This window comes from Chelmon rostratus, chromosome 17 (assembly GCF_017976325.1).
Source record: "Chelmon rostratus isolate fCheRos1 chromosome 17, fCheRos1.pri, whole genome shotgun sequence".
NCBI classification, from domain to species: Eukaryota; Metazoa; Chordata; class Actinopteri; order Chaetodontiformes; family Chaetodontidae; genus Chelmon; species Chelmon rostratus.
The window spans coordinates 14,007,918-14,026,008 of record NC_055674.1 but is presented as its reverse complement, the minus strand read 5'-3'; the positions used below and the strand labels follow the sequence as shown (position 1 = coordinate 14,026,008).

The following is an 18,091-nucleotide window of genomic DNA, read 5'->3' as shown; positions in this document are numbered from 1 at the left end:
GAGTAGATACTCATCAGAGTGCCTGAAACCCCATTTTCACTAATTTGTACAATTACTGTATAGTATGCGCACCTAAAAGCATCAGCATAGAGGATTATGCCTGCTAAATGCTGAGCCTTGAATAAATTATCTACTGGGGGGGTTGGCATTAAAAGAAAGAGAGGGAGAAAATGTTACAGTTGAGTGTGTAATGAAATTCAAATATCAAATGTAAAGTAGAGGTGATTTCCAGGCACATTTTCACTCTGCAGACATAAGAACAGTCAACAGACTCTTCTATTGGCTCCAGTTAGAGCAACATTAATGCTTCATATTTTTGATTCTATGCAAACTCGGTGAGCTTCCTTGTTACTCAGCTATAAAACCTTCACATCAGGCTGTCAGTGGAGTTCACAGCATGTCACTTTCAACATCAACCATGTTTTCTGTAGCTCTGCTGCTGCTGTTGGCAGCTGGATGTGAGTCTCTCTGGATCTGTCAAAGTCAACAGTTCTTCTTTTGCAGTTTAACTTGATCATTTGATCCAAAACATTGTCTTTTTTCAACAGGTGTGAAGTGTGAACAGTTGACACAGCCAGCCTCTGTGACTGTGCAGCCAGGTCAACATCTGACCATCGCCTGTCAGGTCTCTTATTCTGTTAGCAGCCACTTCACAGTTTGGATCAGACAGCCTGCAGGGAAACCACTGGAGTGGATTGGAAGCAAATATACGGGAGCTTCATACTACAAAGATTCATTGAAGAACAGGTTCAGTATCGACTTGGACTCTTCCAGCAACACAGTGACTCTAAACGGACAGAATGTGCAGCCTGAAGACACTGCTGTGTATTACTGTGCCAGAGAGACACAATAACACAAAGCATCAGTAGACCTGATCAAAAAGCCCTCAGTGCCTGAACACTTGCAACAGGAAGCCACAAGAGGAGGAGCCCTCAGACCACTAATGATTTCAACACCAGTTCACTGTTAAAGAGAGAAGCAGTGTTAAATTTTATATTAAGGCTCTTGATCTAATTAAACAGTTTTCATACTAAAGACGGATACTTTGATGTTCTAATCACTGATACATTATGAGTTTTCCCACAGTGATTTTTATACACTGCTTAACATTTAATGTTTAAAGTAATGAAATAAATTCAGTTGACAGTTTACTTTTAAGGCCTCTGAAAATCAGTTTCTTTTCCACAACGTCGTTATCTTTAGGCTTTTGCCAACTTCATGATGTCAAACTACAAAAAATGCTGCTCTCAATAACAATCTGACGTGTGTTTGTCAGAGAATACTGACTACAACCATATCCTTGGGTTGTGGATAAAACAAGACATTTTAGGATGTCATCTTGGGCTTTGGGAAACAGTGATCGACATTTTGCACAATTTTCTGACATTTTATAGACCAGACAGTCAAATGATTAATCGAGAAAATAATGGACAGGTTTATCACTAATGAAAATAATCATTAGTTGCTGCTCTAGATCACACTAAGGCGTTGTGTGTGCAGTACCTATGGACAAACAGAGTAAATGTGTGACTATGGGGAGATACATTCGGTAGATAAGACATTTTAGGCTATAATATGTTATGTGTTGCACAGTGAGAGACTACATTGAATGATAGTAACTCAGAATCTTGCCACAACTGTGAAGTTATACACAAGTGAAAGAGCAAAGTTGTGTCTCCTAATGCAGGCAGGTCTATCCACAATTAAAATCATCAGAATTTGCTGAATTTCGGGCAGCAGCTGAGAATCTGCTCCAGTGTCCCAGCCTAAGAACACAGGTCACACGCATGGTCTCAATTTTGCCTCAGCAGAAGAGGTTTGATGTAGTTGGAAGCATGTTGTACACTGACTGGACAGGAGACCTGATACACTGGGGTTCGGCTCGCCATAGCTCAGACCAAGATATTCTACGGTCCAGTGCCTGGTCTCATCGCATCCAAGCTCCCTGTTGATGCATTCCCACAGCTCTAGTGGCATGCACCTTCCCACACCTGCTCTCACTTCCTGTTGCACCAAGTGACGTCTGACATTACCCCTTTTGCTGGCTTGGCTAGAGCTAGTTGTTGGGTTGCTGCACAGCCCAGCCCATCCAGATGCCACCTGGCCCACAGCATCCTGTGTCGAAGCTGGGACTCTGCCTGCTCCACCACAACTTGGGCATTTAATTTCCTTCCTGTCCTGACCTCAATATCAGCACCACATACTTTGGGGTGCCTGGACTACATGCAGCACCTCTCTTTTCTGGGTGACCATGAATTCCACTGTCCATCCATCAATCCATCTTCTTCTGCTTATCCGGAACCAGGTTGCGGGGCAGCAGTCTAAGCAGGGATGCCCAGACTTTCCTCTCCCCAGACACTTCCTCCAGCTCTTCCAGGTGGACCCCGAGGCGTTCCCAGGCCAGCCAAGCGACATAGTCCCTCCAGTGTGTCTCCAGCCTCTTCGCGGTGGGGCATGCGCGGAACACCCTCCCAGGAAGGCGTCAAGGAGGCATCCAACATAGATGCCCGAGCCACCTTAGATGGCTCCTCTCGACGTGGAGGAGCAGCGGCTCTACTCCGGAGCTCCTCCCAAGTGACAGAGCTCTCACACCCTATCTCTAAGGGAGTGCCCCGCCAACCTGCAGAGGATACCCATTTCAGCTGCTTGTATCCAAGATCTTGCTCTTTCTGTAAGGACCCAAAGTTCATGACCATAGGTGAGGGTAGGAATGTAGATTGACTGGTAAATGGAGAGCTTCGGCTCAGCTCCTTCTTCACCACAACAGACCAGTACAACGACAGCATTACTGCTGCCGCTGCACCAATCCACCTGTCAATCTCACGCTCCATCCCTCACTCGTGAACAAGACCCCAAGATACTTGAACTCCTCTACTTGAGGCAGGAGCGCTCCTCCAATCCAGAGGGGGCAAGCCACCTTTTTCTGGTCAAGAACCATGGCCTCGGACTTGGAGGTGCTGATTCTCATCCAAGCTGCTTCGCACTTGGCTGCAAACCGCCCCAACACATGCTGAAGGTCCTGGTTTGAAGGACCCAACAGGACAACATCATCCGCAAAAAGCAGAGATGAGATCCTGAGGTCCCCAAACCAGACTCCCTCCGGCCCTTGGCTGCACCTAGAAATTCTGTCCATAAAAATAATGAACAGAACTGGTGACAAAGGGCAGCCCTGCCAGAGTCCAACATGACCGGGAACAAGTCTGACTTACTGCCAGCAATGCGATCCAAGCTCCTGCTCCGGTCATACAGAGACTGAACAGCCCGTAGTAGAGAGCCGCAAAACACATGGACTGGTGAACTGGTTGGGCAAACTCCCACAAACCGTCGAGCACCCTGCGGATTGTGTAGAGCTGGTCCAGTGTTCCATGACCACGATGACCGCATTGTTCATCCTGAATCTGAGATTCGACTATTGGCCGAATTCTCCTCTCCAGTACCATGGAATATACCAGGGAGGCTGAGGAGTGTAATCCCCCTATAGTTGGAGCACACCCTCTAGTCCCTCTTCTTAAATAGAGGGACCACCACCCCGGTCTGCCAGTCCAGGGGCACTGTCCCCAACTGCCACGCAATGTTGTAGAGACGTGTCAGCCAAGACAGCCCTACAACCGAACTACCTTGTTGACTTCAGCCTGAGTGATGGATGAGCCAACCTCGGGGTCCCCAGCCCCTGCGTCCTCTATAGAAGGCGTGACAATGGGATTGAGGAGATCCTGAAAATATTCTTTCCACCGCCCTACAATATCCCCAGTCAAAGTCAACAGCTCCCCACCTCCACTGTAAACAGTATTGGCTTGCCAGAATCTCTTTGTAGCCGACCAGTAATCCTCCTCCATGGCCTCCCAGAACTTTTCTCATATCTCATACTGCTTTTTGCTTCCACGACCACCAATAGAGGTGAAAAAAAAACATGGGAGTGTGAGCTTGTTCTTCTGCCCGTACAGAGCTATGTTGCTTAGACTCCTGGGAAGCCCCAGCTGCCTGCAGAGGTGATTGCTGATCTTCCGCTCAAAGCCCACAACTGTTGACATTGGGATGTCAAGGACCAAGCTGACTGATCTTTGTTGCTCGGTTCTTCGGGTACTAGGTCCCTCCCTGTTGCTTTTCCTTTGTCCAAATCTCTCTTCTCCCAGGCTGACAATGATAGTTGTAATGCATTTTAGTCTCCTGTCTGTGTTCCCTTTGGCTGCTGTTTCCAGTACTGAGTCCACATCCTCGTCAAACTGGTGCAATACTTTCATTCTGCCGGCTGGAGGCCATTTGACCCATCGCTGCTCTGATGACCTACTTGGGTTTGAGGCTTCAGGTGCACAGAGGTTCTGGGCACTGTGGGGTCTTTCCAGGCCTGAATCCTTGTGTCTCCCCAGGTGTTCCTCCTGTGTGCTGCACCACCTGCTGGGTGAATCTTAAAGCCATGCAGGTTCTTACATTTCTTGCCGCAGACGAATTCCACACTCATTGTCTGTTGGTCATTCACATGGGTCATTACCAGTAGGCCTGTCCGTGTGGTGATCTCATCCAGCAGTTTGGCTCATTAAAAATGCCATGTTTGTGTAATACAAGATATTTGGTTAAATTAAAAAAATATTGGGTTTTACATCAAAATATTTTATCTTACGTATATAGTAATAGTAACATTTCTGTAATACAATAATCAAGATGAACCCTACGTCTTTAGTTTGTTTGCTATTATATCGCTGTTATATTGTCCATACAACCAGAGCATTACATGGCAAAAGTAACTTTGTTATTTTTAATCCATTGATGCCTCAAAAATTGTCTATATAATAAAGTGCTAATCCAAAGCTTATAGAAATGCAATCAATATTGCTTGACATGCCTAATATGTATATAGCTGTAAAATTACTCCACTTTCTGTCCCTTCAGTTTGAAGATATTGCAGTGAGATAATGAGATAATGTTTGTATTTGAACACTATGTGCGTATAAGCAGACAGTACAACTTTGAACTTGACTTCCCAAAAACTAGTTATATTTGTAAAGTGTGTACAACATATAGAAATGAAAAAAGAAAATCAGAATAAAATCAGGGAATGGCTGATTTCTTTCCCATTATTAAATTTTACACTACTAGTACACTAAGAAAAATAAGAGAAGTTGTGTATCGTGACAGCCAGTGTGCAGTTGGGTTTTTGTAAACCACTATTTCACAGTGCAGGATATGGCACCCCACCGTGAAACATCCTGTGACAAAAACCCTTTCCAATGAAAAGGAAATGTGGGGCTGATACAGAAAACAAGTAGGTTACATATGTGTCCAACAAAACTTTTTAGGAAAAGCAGAGATATATGTGTCTTTATACAGCAACATTTATAGCTAAAAAAAAAACGTCACAAGTAAACATTCAATTATTGAAAAACAAAACAGCAATAATTAATATTAGAATATTGGAATATTCTTTTATGATTTCACAGTTTCACTTGTAAAAATAAAATAAAAATAAAAATGCAAACAATTCACTATATCAGGCACAGGTTTTAGTACTATATGTGACACAGTGCATCGTTGGGCTGGCCAACTGTCTCATCAATAAAAACACAGGATATCCAAAAAAAAAAAACAAAAAAAAAAACAGCCATTTCCCACATTTACTAGACACTGAAGAAAGGTGATTATCAATGGTGTAGTGGAAGGGTAAATTGTTTTTTTTTATTTTACCTTGAAAACCTGAGAAAAGACTTAAGACATAAGATAAGACTTTTTACATACTTTGCATCAGAGTTGATACAGAACATTTTACATACTGGAAAACAAACAGAAAATGATTAAATCATTTTTGTTCACTTACAGTTAATTTAATATCAGGTTAATTAAAGTATGGTTAAAGTATGTAAATGTGAGTCAAAGGTCAGAAATTAAGTGTCCAATAAGCATTTAGTTATATTAACTATAATTTACTATCCATAACTTTAAATGTACTTTTATATTAACACACACATACTGTTAGACTTAAATTACTATAATACTATAAAAGGAGAAATTGTCTTGTGGCCATCAACATCCTTACTGGTTAGTATTTATGCAACACAACACAACACAAGGAAACAATCCTCACCACAACAGGTGCTTCCTCATCCAGTTAACAAAACGGAAACTTTAGACTGAAAGCCAAAAGTTCAGACACCAGCACTGATAATACATGATAACACATTATAGAAAAGCGGGCCTGAGAAACTGGAATTATTCCATGTTCTTAACATGGAAATAATTAATGACTAAATCATTAAATTCTAACAGATACCATTTGTTTATACCACCGCTCAGTCTGAAGCAGCACCATTGTGTAATACCATTTTAAAATGACTCTGAGAAGTACAGACAGTATGTTGATAATCAATTTGGCAACTGGAAGAGCTTAACTGTAACACACATCATACAACCAAAAACTAACTGCACTTCCTTATTAACATCACAAAGCATTCATTAAAAAAGTAATTCTGTGGGCGCTTCCAGTTTGGCACAGAGCTGATTATTCACATTTTCTGTCATAGAAACAAACATTAAATCTATTTTTTGCACTTAAATAGAGTTGTTTGGAGTTAAATTGCAGAGGCAACTCTCATAAACTAAAAGTACAACTTCAGTCTTCTGCCTGCCAATAAAGCTTTCTGATAGTAACGTGCGATGAAGGTTTTTAAAGGAAACAGACATGTACCTGTAGCCGACATTAGAACTGGTGTCTCACGTGGTGTCTTGGTCTGTGCTGACAGGAGATATGACCTCAGGCTTTCTCGGAGACTTAAAAACACCCAAGGTAACTTGGTTACTTGTTTAGTTAACAGCACCAAAAATGCCAAGTCAAACATTTTGTAGAAAACTTAAATTGCACATTAGAATCGCACTTCAGCCTTAAATACATCCCAAACCCAATCTAGGAAACCAGTTCCGCATTTTATGAGGAATTTAGATTTAATAGAGATTTGAGGAGAAATTAAATCAAATAACACAGAATGCTCCTGCTGCTGCAGTACTCACCAGACCTATTCCCAATTCAACTATTTTTTTCATCTCTAACTTTACACTCGAAAACTGAAGACTGCTATTATAATAGCATTGTCATTTCTGAATGTGCTGCAGCACCTCTTAGAAATTCTGAAACACAATTAATGTGTGAAGTTAGATTGTTGTAAAGTACGACCACTACTTTTCCTACCATGGACAGATATCGGGGAACATGCAGTAGTTAATTATTTTTTAAACTGTAACCTTGTTTTTTGGAAAAGGTCCCTTGGTCACAGTGCTAACATTTATTATTGTATTTAAAATGTGCAGCAGGGTAAGTTTCTGACTGTAAAATGTCATGTTTAAGCTACATAGTATAACTTCTCAGCATGTCACTTCAAAACTAAAGTTTTAATACTTTCTGTAGTGTAAAAACTGGGTAAAGGGTACAACAGTAACTGTTTCATCGGGTAAGAACACTCTTTAACCTCACACATAACTGCTGAATGTCACCAAAACGAATGTTTACTGACTCTACAGCATCATTCCTTAAATTTAAAAGAATACAAATGATTATTGTCAAAGTTGTGAATTTAAAGTGTGATTAACTTATATGATAAAACTACCACAAATAATATTGTCGAGGGAGATTAACTTTTGTGCAAAAAACAATTAAATGTGCTGAGAAATATAAAAGGCTGTGTATAGAGGGCACTTGAATTTTCAACATTCACCATATTAAATCACACAAATCAATTACATTGACTTTTCTCTATTTTAAGTACTGCTTGGTGACAATTGTCTGTTATGTTGATTTTTTTTCCCCCATATTTTATTACCACGTTTGTTTCTCCTTTCTTAGCCACTCCAACTGCACCAACTGTGTTTCCTCTGATGCAATGTGGTTCTGGGACTGGAGACATGGTCACTCTTGGCTGTCTTGCCACTGACTTCACACCCTCCTCACTGACCTTCTCATGGAGAAAAAATGTGGGATGTGGGAGTCAGTCAAATTCAAGTGAGGAGACAGGACTGGGACGCAAGGCAGCCTTTCCAATGTGCCGTGACACATCCAGCAGGAAATGGCCAGGCTGGTTTCATCAAGCCAAGTAAGATCATCTGTATTCACTTACCCAATATATTCATCAACATATACATATATATATATATATATACCTACTCTATATTGTGAGTGTGTGTTTGTGTTTCAGAGGTGACTTATGAGTTGCCAACACTGAGAGTGTTGACCTCCTCTGATGATGAAAAGGAGGCTTCCTTCTGGTGCTTTGCCAAAGATTTTTCACCAAATGATTATGAGATTAAATGGCTGAAAAATGATGAGGACATCCGGAACAAAATGTACGAGATGAAAACCCTGTCTAAGGAAAGAATTGGCCAGAATGGAACAACACTGTACAGTGCAGCAAGTTTTCTCACGGTACCTTCGATTGAGTGGAGTCAGGAAGGCACTACATTTACATGTCAGTTTAAGGGGAAAGATGAAAACAACATGCCAACATTCAAGAATTCATCTGTGACCTTTAAAATTTCAAGTCTGTGTGGGTAAATTGCTACTTTTTCTTTAAAAATTGTTTGTAAATTGAATTTCAACTTTTAAGAGATTTCTGTTCTATTCACTCAACAGATGCCTGTGCTGAAGCAGATGTGGACATAAAGATCATCGGTCCGACACTGGACGACATGTTTTTAAACAGGAAAGGACAGATAGTATGTCGAGTCCAGGTAAACAAGCCATCTCTCGGGAAGATTTGGTGGGAGAATGAAGGTGGAAAAGAGATGGTTGGTTCCTCAACGATGCCTGTTAAGGAAAATTCAAACACATATAAACTTTCACTTGACATCTCGTATGATGAATGGAGCCAGGGGATAAAGCGCGTCTGCATTGTTGAACATACAGACTGGATTGAGCCATTTAAGAAACTCTATGAAAGGAATATTGGTAAGAAAAATATTCAGCAATTGTGCACTAAAAGCCTGTGTGTAATTCCTCTTGTCATGCCATCAAACAGGTATTCAGTGTTCTTGTTAAGTGTATTTTGTGCCAGATTCTCTTCAGTACTGTAGATGTTTTTATCTGTGGCAGGAGGCCTAATTGTTCTCTCATGCTTGCAGGAGGACAGACTCAGCGTCCTTCAGTGTTTATGCTGCCTCCAGTAGAACATACTAGAAAAGACATGGTGACCCTGACTTGCTATGTGAAAGACTTCTTCCCTCAGGAGGTTTTTGTGTCTTGGCTTGTTGATGACGAGGAAGTAGACTCAAGCTATGAGTTCCACACCACAAACCCTTTAGCAAACCATGGATCCTATTCTGCTTATGGCCAGTTGTTGCTCAGCCTTGAGCAGTGGCGAAAGAATGATGTGGCGTACAGCTGTGCAGTTCACCACGAGTCTTTGGCTAACACGACTAAAGCTATTATCAGGTCCATCGAGCACAGAACATTTGAAAAAACCAACCTGGTCAACCTCAACATGAACATCCCTGAAACGTGCAAGGCCCAGTAGATGTTATTTTGTGTCGCTGTGTCTTCTGCTCTTTGTTGTTGAATGTTTGTTGCTTGTGATGTGACATTGTGTTCGTCTTTTTAATGCAGATTCAAAATAAAAATAAAAAAAGCACTTTGCAATGCTGCTGATCTATCTCACATGCAGTTCATGTCTTTATTTAACCACTTTTTGAGCTCCATGTTTGTTGTAAGTGTACTGTCACAGCGCTATCCTAATGCAACACAGATTTGATGGAGATATCAGCATGTTTGAGTTTTGAAGCTCGATGACAATAACAATATATCAAACTTACAACATCATGTTACTTTCACCAGAATAACTCCACCACCACTCCACTAAATTCAGGCAAAAAATGAAATAAATAACATGAGCTCATGTTTATTAGAAGGTACATTAACACTGTTTGTGTGACTTGTCTTTGTGTATGTGTGTTTCCTCTGCTGGGTCTTGCACCCCAAGCACAAAACAGATGATTATTTATTGTCGAACTCAGTCAGTCAAATGATGAATATACTGATTCACAAGCCAAGTCACATGTACCACACCAATAATGAGGTCTTTCAATGGCAATTCAGGATCATCACAGAACATTTTATGATTTATTTTACATTCATCAACATAGCAAATATTTTCAAAAAACATGCAAAACTATTAGGCCCTATTTTTATTATTTTATTTTTGGTGGTTGCCCTATTACTCTTCAAACAGCTCTGTTCTTTGAGGTTCTAAAATATGTGATCCTAACAAAGAAAATTTAAAAAATGTGTGTCATCAGTAGAATTTCATCATTGTCTCGTGATCTGTTGTTCAAATGAGTGTGTGGATTGTCCCTAATATTAACTGATTCATTACTGTCCACTAGATCCAGAGTTCCTCATTCAAACTAACTACCAATGGAACAGTGTCATCGAGGTAGAAGAAGATAACATGGGAGACACAGCCATCACTTTTATCCTTCTCTTCCTCATCACTCTGCTGTTCGCCATTGGGACAGCTGCTTTCAAGGCAATACTGAGTTTATATGTGAGAGTTGTACACAAAAAAAGACAACTGAGTAAATAGTTTCATGTATTGCATTTTCAATAAGGCGCACCCGTAAGTGGAATTTGATCATTTTGGTGCAATTTTACTGATCCATATTTTTGTTTTTTCTGTCTTTCCAGGTTAAATGAAACAAGAACTTTCTGCGGGGAAAAAAGTATTTTCCACTGAGTTTTTCCACAGTTGTCCTTTTTTTGTGTGTCTTTGTGAAAATAAATATTTCAATGAACTGCTGAAACTTGCACTTTCAACCTTTTTTCTACATAACACTCATAACAGCACTATTCTTTTATTTAGACTTTACAGTTAGTTAGTTTTTTTATTCTATTAATAATCGACTAAATAGAATAAAACATTTACCAAAGTCATGAGAAACAATGTAAACTCAATGTAATAACATATATAAACTGATATGAGATATTTAAATGAGCACTGTTTCTCTTACTGGTATAACCACAGCTCACACCTGGTGTCTGTGATGCACCGTTGCTCTTTGCATTGTTTCACTTCTGTATTTTGGTACTTTTTTGGTACCTTGGTGTTACTCAATGTTTCTGCTTCCTGTTGGCTCTGATCACTCTGCCCTGCCATGCTGCAACATCTGTGCAACAGACTTCCAGCGCTATCTCCACCTGACCCCACCAGACTGTAAAAGTTTAACGCTGCCATCTAGCCTAAATACAAAGACATTACACTTACACTACCAAAATCTGATTATTTCAGCTCATATTTTAAAAATGTTCACATCCTACATTTAGAATGAAACAAGTAAAACCAAATAATCTCTACTCTTTATCAGGACAGCTGATCATCTCTCCAAGCATCACATTACACCCTGTCTTGGAAGGAGAATTTGGGACCTCACCAGTCAAACTCATCTGCATCCTCTGTGGCTTTGTTCCAGATAAACTGTGTGAAGTGGCAACAGGGCAGCTGACCAATAAACGCTGCACAAATCCAACAAAGGAGGCTGCAGAGTGTGGAGGGAATGTACAAAATCTTCAGTCTAAGCAATGAGATAGAGCCAAATATCAAAGAGTGGGCAGGTGGCTCAAGTTTTACATGCAAGTCAGTCTCACAGCACAATATGACAATTGTTGAAAAAAAAAAAAATCTCTCCCAGATTTGCTGAAGGGAAACATGTCTGCTGTTGCAGGGCTGCTAGGCTAGGCTACTCTAAGCGTGTGAATGTGAAAAAGGATTTGGCCAAAGTGATGATTGGCTGATGAGGTTAGTAAAAGTTGCTAAGCTCTGATGTCACTCTGTAGCATTGCTGTACGCTGCGAATGGTCTGACTGGTTATGTAGTCCCAACAACTCGTCTTCTCTCAGGATTCACGTTCTTCCAGGTAAACTTTCTGTAATGTCATAAACTTAGCTGATCAACTTCATAGTTTTGAGCTGGGCCTTCAGTATTTGAACGTTGTGACTTGTGGAAAATATTTATTATTTTGTGCCAAAATTCAAAGGTTGCAGCTGTTAGTTCAATGTATTAGATGCTTTTTTTGATGATCAGACTGCTATTTTCAGTAATGGAGGTTAGATTGAGCATAACAGCAATTCATCAGCCTCTTGATACATCAACTGACATTCATCAGCTTTACAGTTTACCCTCCTCCTGTTCTCCACTGTGAAGGGCACCTGGACAGCAAACACACAAATCAACACTAAGAACACTAAGCAGCGACCAAATAAAACATATATTTATATAAATATACCTACACATGCAGACATACATACATAAAGTATATATATACAATATATGTATGAAGAAACATCAGTTCTAAATACCATAAAGTGCCACAGAAAAACAATGTAGCCCATGTCTTAGTAATGTCCTTGAAAGTTAACAGCAGTTGAGCAGGATGAATAATGGCATGTCTCAGGTTGGCTGAGTGTAGGATTGCCCTAATGTCATTTAATTGTGCCTATTGTTTCTTCTTCTGTGTGGTCATATCAGGGTAGATATAGATTATTTGTTTTAGGGAGGTTAGTTTACACCCGTTGCTCTTACCAGGCGCGGGTTGGTGCACCTCACCTCGGATGATCGTGCAGGCAGTTCCCGTCGTGAGTGGTTGGTCTTTGAGTGCAGTGTTTGGTTTGTCTGTTCTGGGCTACTGTAGAAACATGCCAGCGCAACATGATGGGCTCCATGGACGAGGATCCCATTCATAAGTAGACATGAAGGACTCATTTTAAACTGACGCAATTCTTATTTTCAGGTGATTGATTATACACTAATGAAAACATAATTATGAATATTACACTCCATTTCTACCTATACATCCCCTAAATCCTACTCACTGTTCCTTTAAATTCTGACCCTGAGACTCAAATACCAATGTATTTGAGGACATTTAGAAAAATAATGATTCAAATATGGAAAACAAAGTTTGTTTTTTTGATTTGGCTATTTACTTACAATAAAACAAATGGTGACATACTCACATGAAACAGTATTTATTCTTTAGAGATATGCCTATTACTATTACTATACCATGTCACAATACTAACACCCGTGTATTACTTAGATTGTCCACAAGAGTGAGACAAAGCCCCACGTGGAGCAGTGAGAACATGCCACCTTTATTGGAAACACTAGTGGTGTAGTAATTTGAAGATGCTGACAAGTCTGAACCGGACAGACGAAATGCTAAGTTACAGACATAGTCCATGTGAAAACACAAACAGAGGCTGTTTGTATCTCTTCCCCTTTCCATACATAGACATATGCACACAGAGTCACTGTAAATGTGTGCACACTCTGTCTTCGAGTTACTGCTTCGTGTTTGTGTCTGCATTTGTGTACCTTGTGGGTTTAAAGGAATTCACATATGGGAGGGATGACACCAAGCACATCCACACTTACTATTGGCTACCTCTGGAGTGATCTGGCACTGTGTGTGCCCTGATTGGATGGGGACCCAGTGGCAGCCAGCCCAAATCTGTGACGCTGTTGCTGGGATGGAGTCACAGCATGCTGCTGCCAGTCTTAGTGCCAAGGGACTGGCAACAGGGAAGCAGGGCGCCATGCCCAGCAGGCTGCCTGAGAGCGTCTCCCCGTCTAACACCCCCATACCTTCAAATACTCTTATGCCAAGCACCCCTCCCGCTGGGTCCTTACTTGACCTCTTCAGTGTGTCAATATAAACCAGGGACAAGTAATGACCAAACACCGTCACACATATAGAAGAACTATTCTCTTTCTACAACTACTCTTGTGGCACCACTGAGCAAGGTACTCAACCACAAACTGCCCAGTGGCAAACTGCAGAAGGCTGCGGTTGCAGTGAGCAGCTCCCAGCATTAAATGCTTTGAACAGAACGTGAAGTAGTGCAGTGCTGAAAAAAGCGCAAGTGTTCAGTCAGCTTTACCTGGGAAATAAAGATTTATCTTATCTTAAAGAAGTCTAAGCCATAACAAAACAAAACCAGCGTGTTGAGCATCCAGACCTCTCTGTAACATTTCATTTTAAACCATATCAGTTTAAAACAAAGTGAAATACAGGACGGTAATAAGATAACATCTTTAGCTTCAGTAAATGACTGCTGTCATTCTAATTATCATTAAACTATTATTATTGTTATTACTGTCATGATCAACATCACCCTCATGACATCTTAAAAGCTCCCACACACACTCTGTGCATGGTTGCATACATGGTCTACAGCAGGCACCACTCTGCTTACATCCATCACCATTTTCAAACAAACAAACAATAAATTCAAGATGGGAATTAACTGCCTTTAACACTCTGAAAAATGTAATCTAAATTCATGCATTTTCAAAAATGCATTTTCAATTAAATTGCCAAATTAAGAGAAAGGGGGACAAAAGCAGACCAGAGCAGATTAACTACAGTGAATCAAGGCATGTTGTGACGATGAACATCCATCCAGAATCCAACTATATCAACCACATTGTGCCACTATCTGAATAATTCCCAAGTTACATGAGTACACTGATGCTCTGTTTACGCTGCTTAAGCTGGCATCAAATTAATGCAAAGGTCCTACAACCAACCTGATATGCAAAGGAAAATACAATGGTATGAAACACGGGCATTGCCTTGGCGCCTGACCTCAAAGACATAATAAAAGAAGATGTCTTGGGCAAAGTGTGACAAGTGTACCGAGACTTATCAACATGACCCCAATACAAGATGATGCAAAAAAGCAGCATAGCACGAAGCTAACAGATTCTGTTTTAGTAATACATGTATGTGTTCTAGTTACAGCACAGTATGAGCATTACTTGGATGATGTGTCTCTAAAAGAAAAAAAGAGTGACTCTAGGCTAAAAAGAATTTCACACACTTATTGTTTTAGTTCATCCAATCTGTGCATAGGGCAATACAATACAGTAGACTCCATGCACACATGCAAACAGACCTTTTGATATAAGAACAAACATGTTTGTTTTATGCTTTGCAGTCATCGCTGTTTACCTTTTAGCAGGCACGGAGGAGTTCAGATAAGGGTTTGTCCAAATAGCTTTTAATATTCAAGTGTAGGTGCCCCTTATATTGGAATTACTGCTGTAACAAAGCAAGATAACATCTGAAATTATGATGCAAGGCGAGTGCGTGTTAGTTGTAAACACTTCCAGCAGGTGGCAACATTCTATTAATCATATTGACCTAGAAAGTACTGTCACCAGTAGGCCTTTTTCACACGTCACAGAAAAGCACGAGTGTAAATAATGAAGTTATTCAAGGCTGAATTCCATTCAGCTGCTTCACTTTGACGGTCCTGGTATTATGCATGCTGGACCATTGTTTCACTGTCATGGCTTTCTGGGACACTTGAATAAAGCAGAGCTATCGTTAATCTTGTTAGTAAGACCTGTACTTGTATTACTACGACAAGTCAACTGTCTGCTGGCCGGTGAACTACTGCGGTGATGTTAGTTTTAAGTTGGATATTCGGCAGACATTCACTCCGTATTCAGCCACATCTTGTCTTCAGTTTGGTTAGCAGCAATGCTGATGTTTTTTATCAGTACCTTCAAGGTGACTTGCCCATATTAGTAAAGCTTTTGATTAAAAGATTATATAAAATTGGTTTCATGTACTGCACCTTTTTGAGTTTTTCATTCATTTTACATTAAAACTTTGAAAGAAAACAATTTTTTGTCAATGGCCTCCATGCAATGTGACTCAGTGACTACAAATCAACACCAAAAACTATTGGCTACATTAGACACACTACATCAAACTGGTTTTTAGTGCTTCTATAATTTATAGAAATAGGGTTTTTTTTTTTTTTAGAAAACGCATGGTTTTTACTCATTAGCTTCCGTGTAATGTGACCAAATTACTTCTTACTCCTCAATGACTGGCTAACTTCTCAGTGAACACACACCAAATCTTCGCCAAAGATAAGACAAATTTAAAACGGCTTAATTTTTGCTTCCACATTTTACTCTCTTCATTCATCAGGAATAACACAGATCAGAAATATTTAACTCCTTGGTAAATACTGACCTGTTAGACATAATTCACCTGCGTGGACCAGAGGAGGAGGGGCGTGATCAGACCGTAATACGTCTATGATTATTTGTTTTAATGCATGTGTTTGAAAGAGGGCAGAACAACAAAAGGTAATAATAATTAAAAGAAAGCAAATATTCTGACCTACCTCTGCTGTAGTGCTTTCAAAACAGAAAGACGAATACTGCATTTTACTATTCCTATCAGGAAATAGTACATTGTGCAGAGGTGTTCATTTGCCTTTTCATTATCCTCTAGATGGTGGTACAGGCTCTCCAGCAGCCAATGCAAAAGGAAAGCAGTATGTTTTCTTTCTCTGCCATATATTACAGCATACCCTCTTATGTCTACCAGCTGAACTGACACTTAAGTGTGTATTTGTCTTTGTTTTTGTTGTATTTATGTTGCTTCTCACTTGCATCTTCATTTCAATCACAGGGACATCAGTGGAGACCTTCCAGGTGGTTAATAGTGAGAGGAAATTGTTGAATTGACGCTTATTCAGTTAGGAAAGACTGTGTTTCTAAATTGTAATATAAAATAGACTCTTTGTCATACTGGGGCATGCTGTGTGATATACAGCAGTGAGTAATTATAACTATGATTTGACCTCATGTACATGGCAGTAGATGCAGCTACAAAATGGCCTAAATGCTTAATTAATTGAAACATGTATAATAGTACAACAACATTTCTGGAAAATCCAGCCAATGCGTGAAAAGACTTGTAACAAAGCTGTGTGGAGCTGTGTTTTGTTTTTTGTTTTTTTGTTTGTTTTTTGTTTAATACCAACGCCAGGTATAACATCATAATCATTCTAATAGTGTATGTAATATTTCTTTTTTTAATCTAATTTATGATGCTATTTATTTGCAGCAGGACCAAGCTTTGTGTTGCCATCTTAATTGTAATCGTAAAGCTGCTCTTGGGGATTTTGGACATTGACTTTGAGCGGCAATGAAAAGTATAATAAAATGAATGGGGGCTGAGTTCCATTTAGCCAGTTCAGTTTTAGCGTCCTGGTATAATGCATGCTGGCCCACCATCACTGTCACGGCTTCCTTTGCCGCTTGGTTGCAACAACAGAGCCATTGTTGTAATGTTATTAGTAACACCTGCACTTTTCTTCCTATGAAAAGCCAAAATGTTTGCTGTGGAAAAAAAGCCTACTGACTAACCCACAGTGACTTGTCACACTTGATTAGGTGATTTCCACATAACACATATGAAGATAAGACAGACAGAAAGACATTCAAAACACACAAATGTTGGTGAATCCCATAAGTCATAGTGTTTTCCCTTATTAAATGGCATACATGAGAAGTGGTCAATACCTGCAAAGTCAGCACAATGTGACTTAAATGATATTATCAGGTGACACTTCAGTTACTGACTTTTGGGTCAGAATATTTTATTTTGAAATACTACATAAAATTTTGCATAATCTGACTAGCCAACTAACCATGCATTAGTTGGATAGAATAGTTTTTCTGTTATTTTCTGACAAGACATGAGCATTACACAGTTATTTTAATAATATGTAACTCATATTTTAGGGCATGTTTTCTCTGTAAAAGACTTTGGTGACATGAAGTTGTATCATCTGTATTTTGACTTTTGACTCGAATATGGTCTCTCTAGCATGAGCACAGAACACTATCAGTGATGTGAAAGAAAGAAAAAATCCACATGAACAGAACATTAGCAGTTTTCATTGGCATGGGATTTTCCCATGACACTGTTTAGTATCACCAAAGTCTGGTTTCTGTTTCCTTCTGTTCTAAGACAGTCCCAGGTTATATTTCCCTTCTTCGCCTCCTATAGCCTACATATTCATATTCATAAATTCATAACTCCAGAGGTGAACTCTCTGTGTGCTGTTGGTGTATGAAATGCATATGATAGTTGAATAGCTGCTGTACCTCCACCCTCACATCAATAAATGCATGCAAGTACAGATGCGCAGAATGGATGTTAAAACATACACACACATAAAGTCCCAGAATGCTGCACATTGTTGAATCGGTGGAGGAGCAGAGGCCTACAGTCACACAGCGTGACTTCTGGG

At 39.9% G+C, this 18,091-nt stretch overlaps 1 pseudogene; it reads left to right on the top strand.

Annotated features, from left to right (window-relative positions):
- The first annotated feature begins 387 nt into the window (after positions 1-387).
- LOC121620885 lies at positions 388-9,586 on the top strand (annotated as a pseudogene).
- Positions 9,587-18,091: the final 8,505 nt, after the last annotated feature.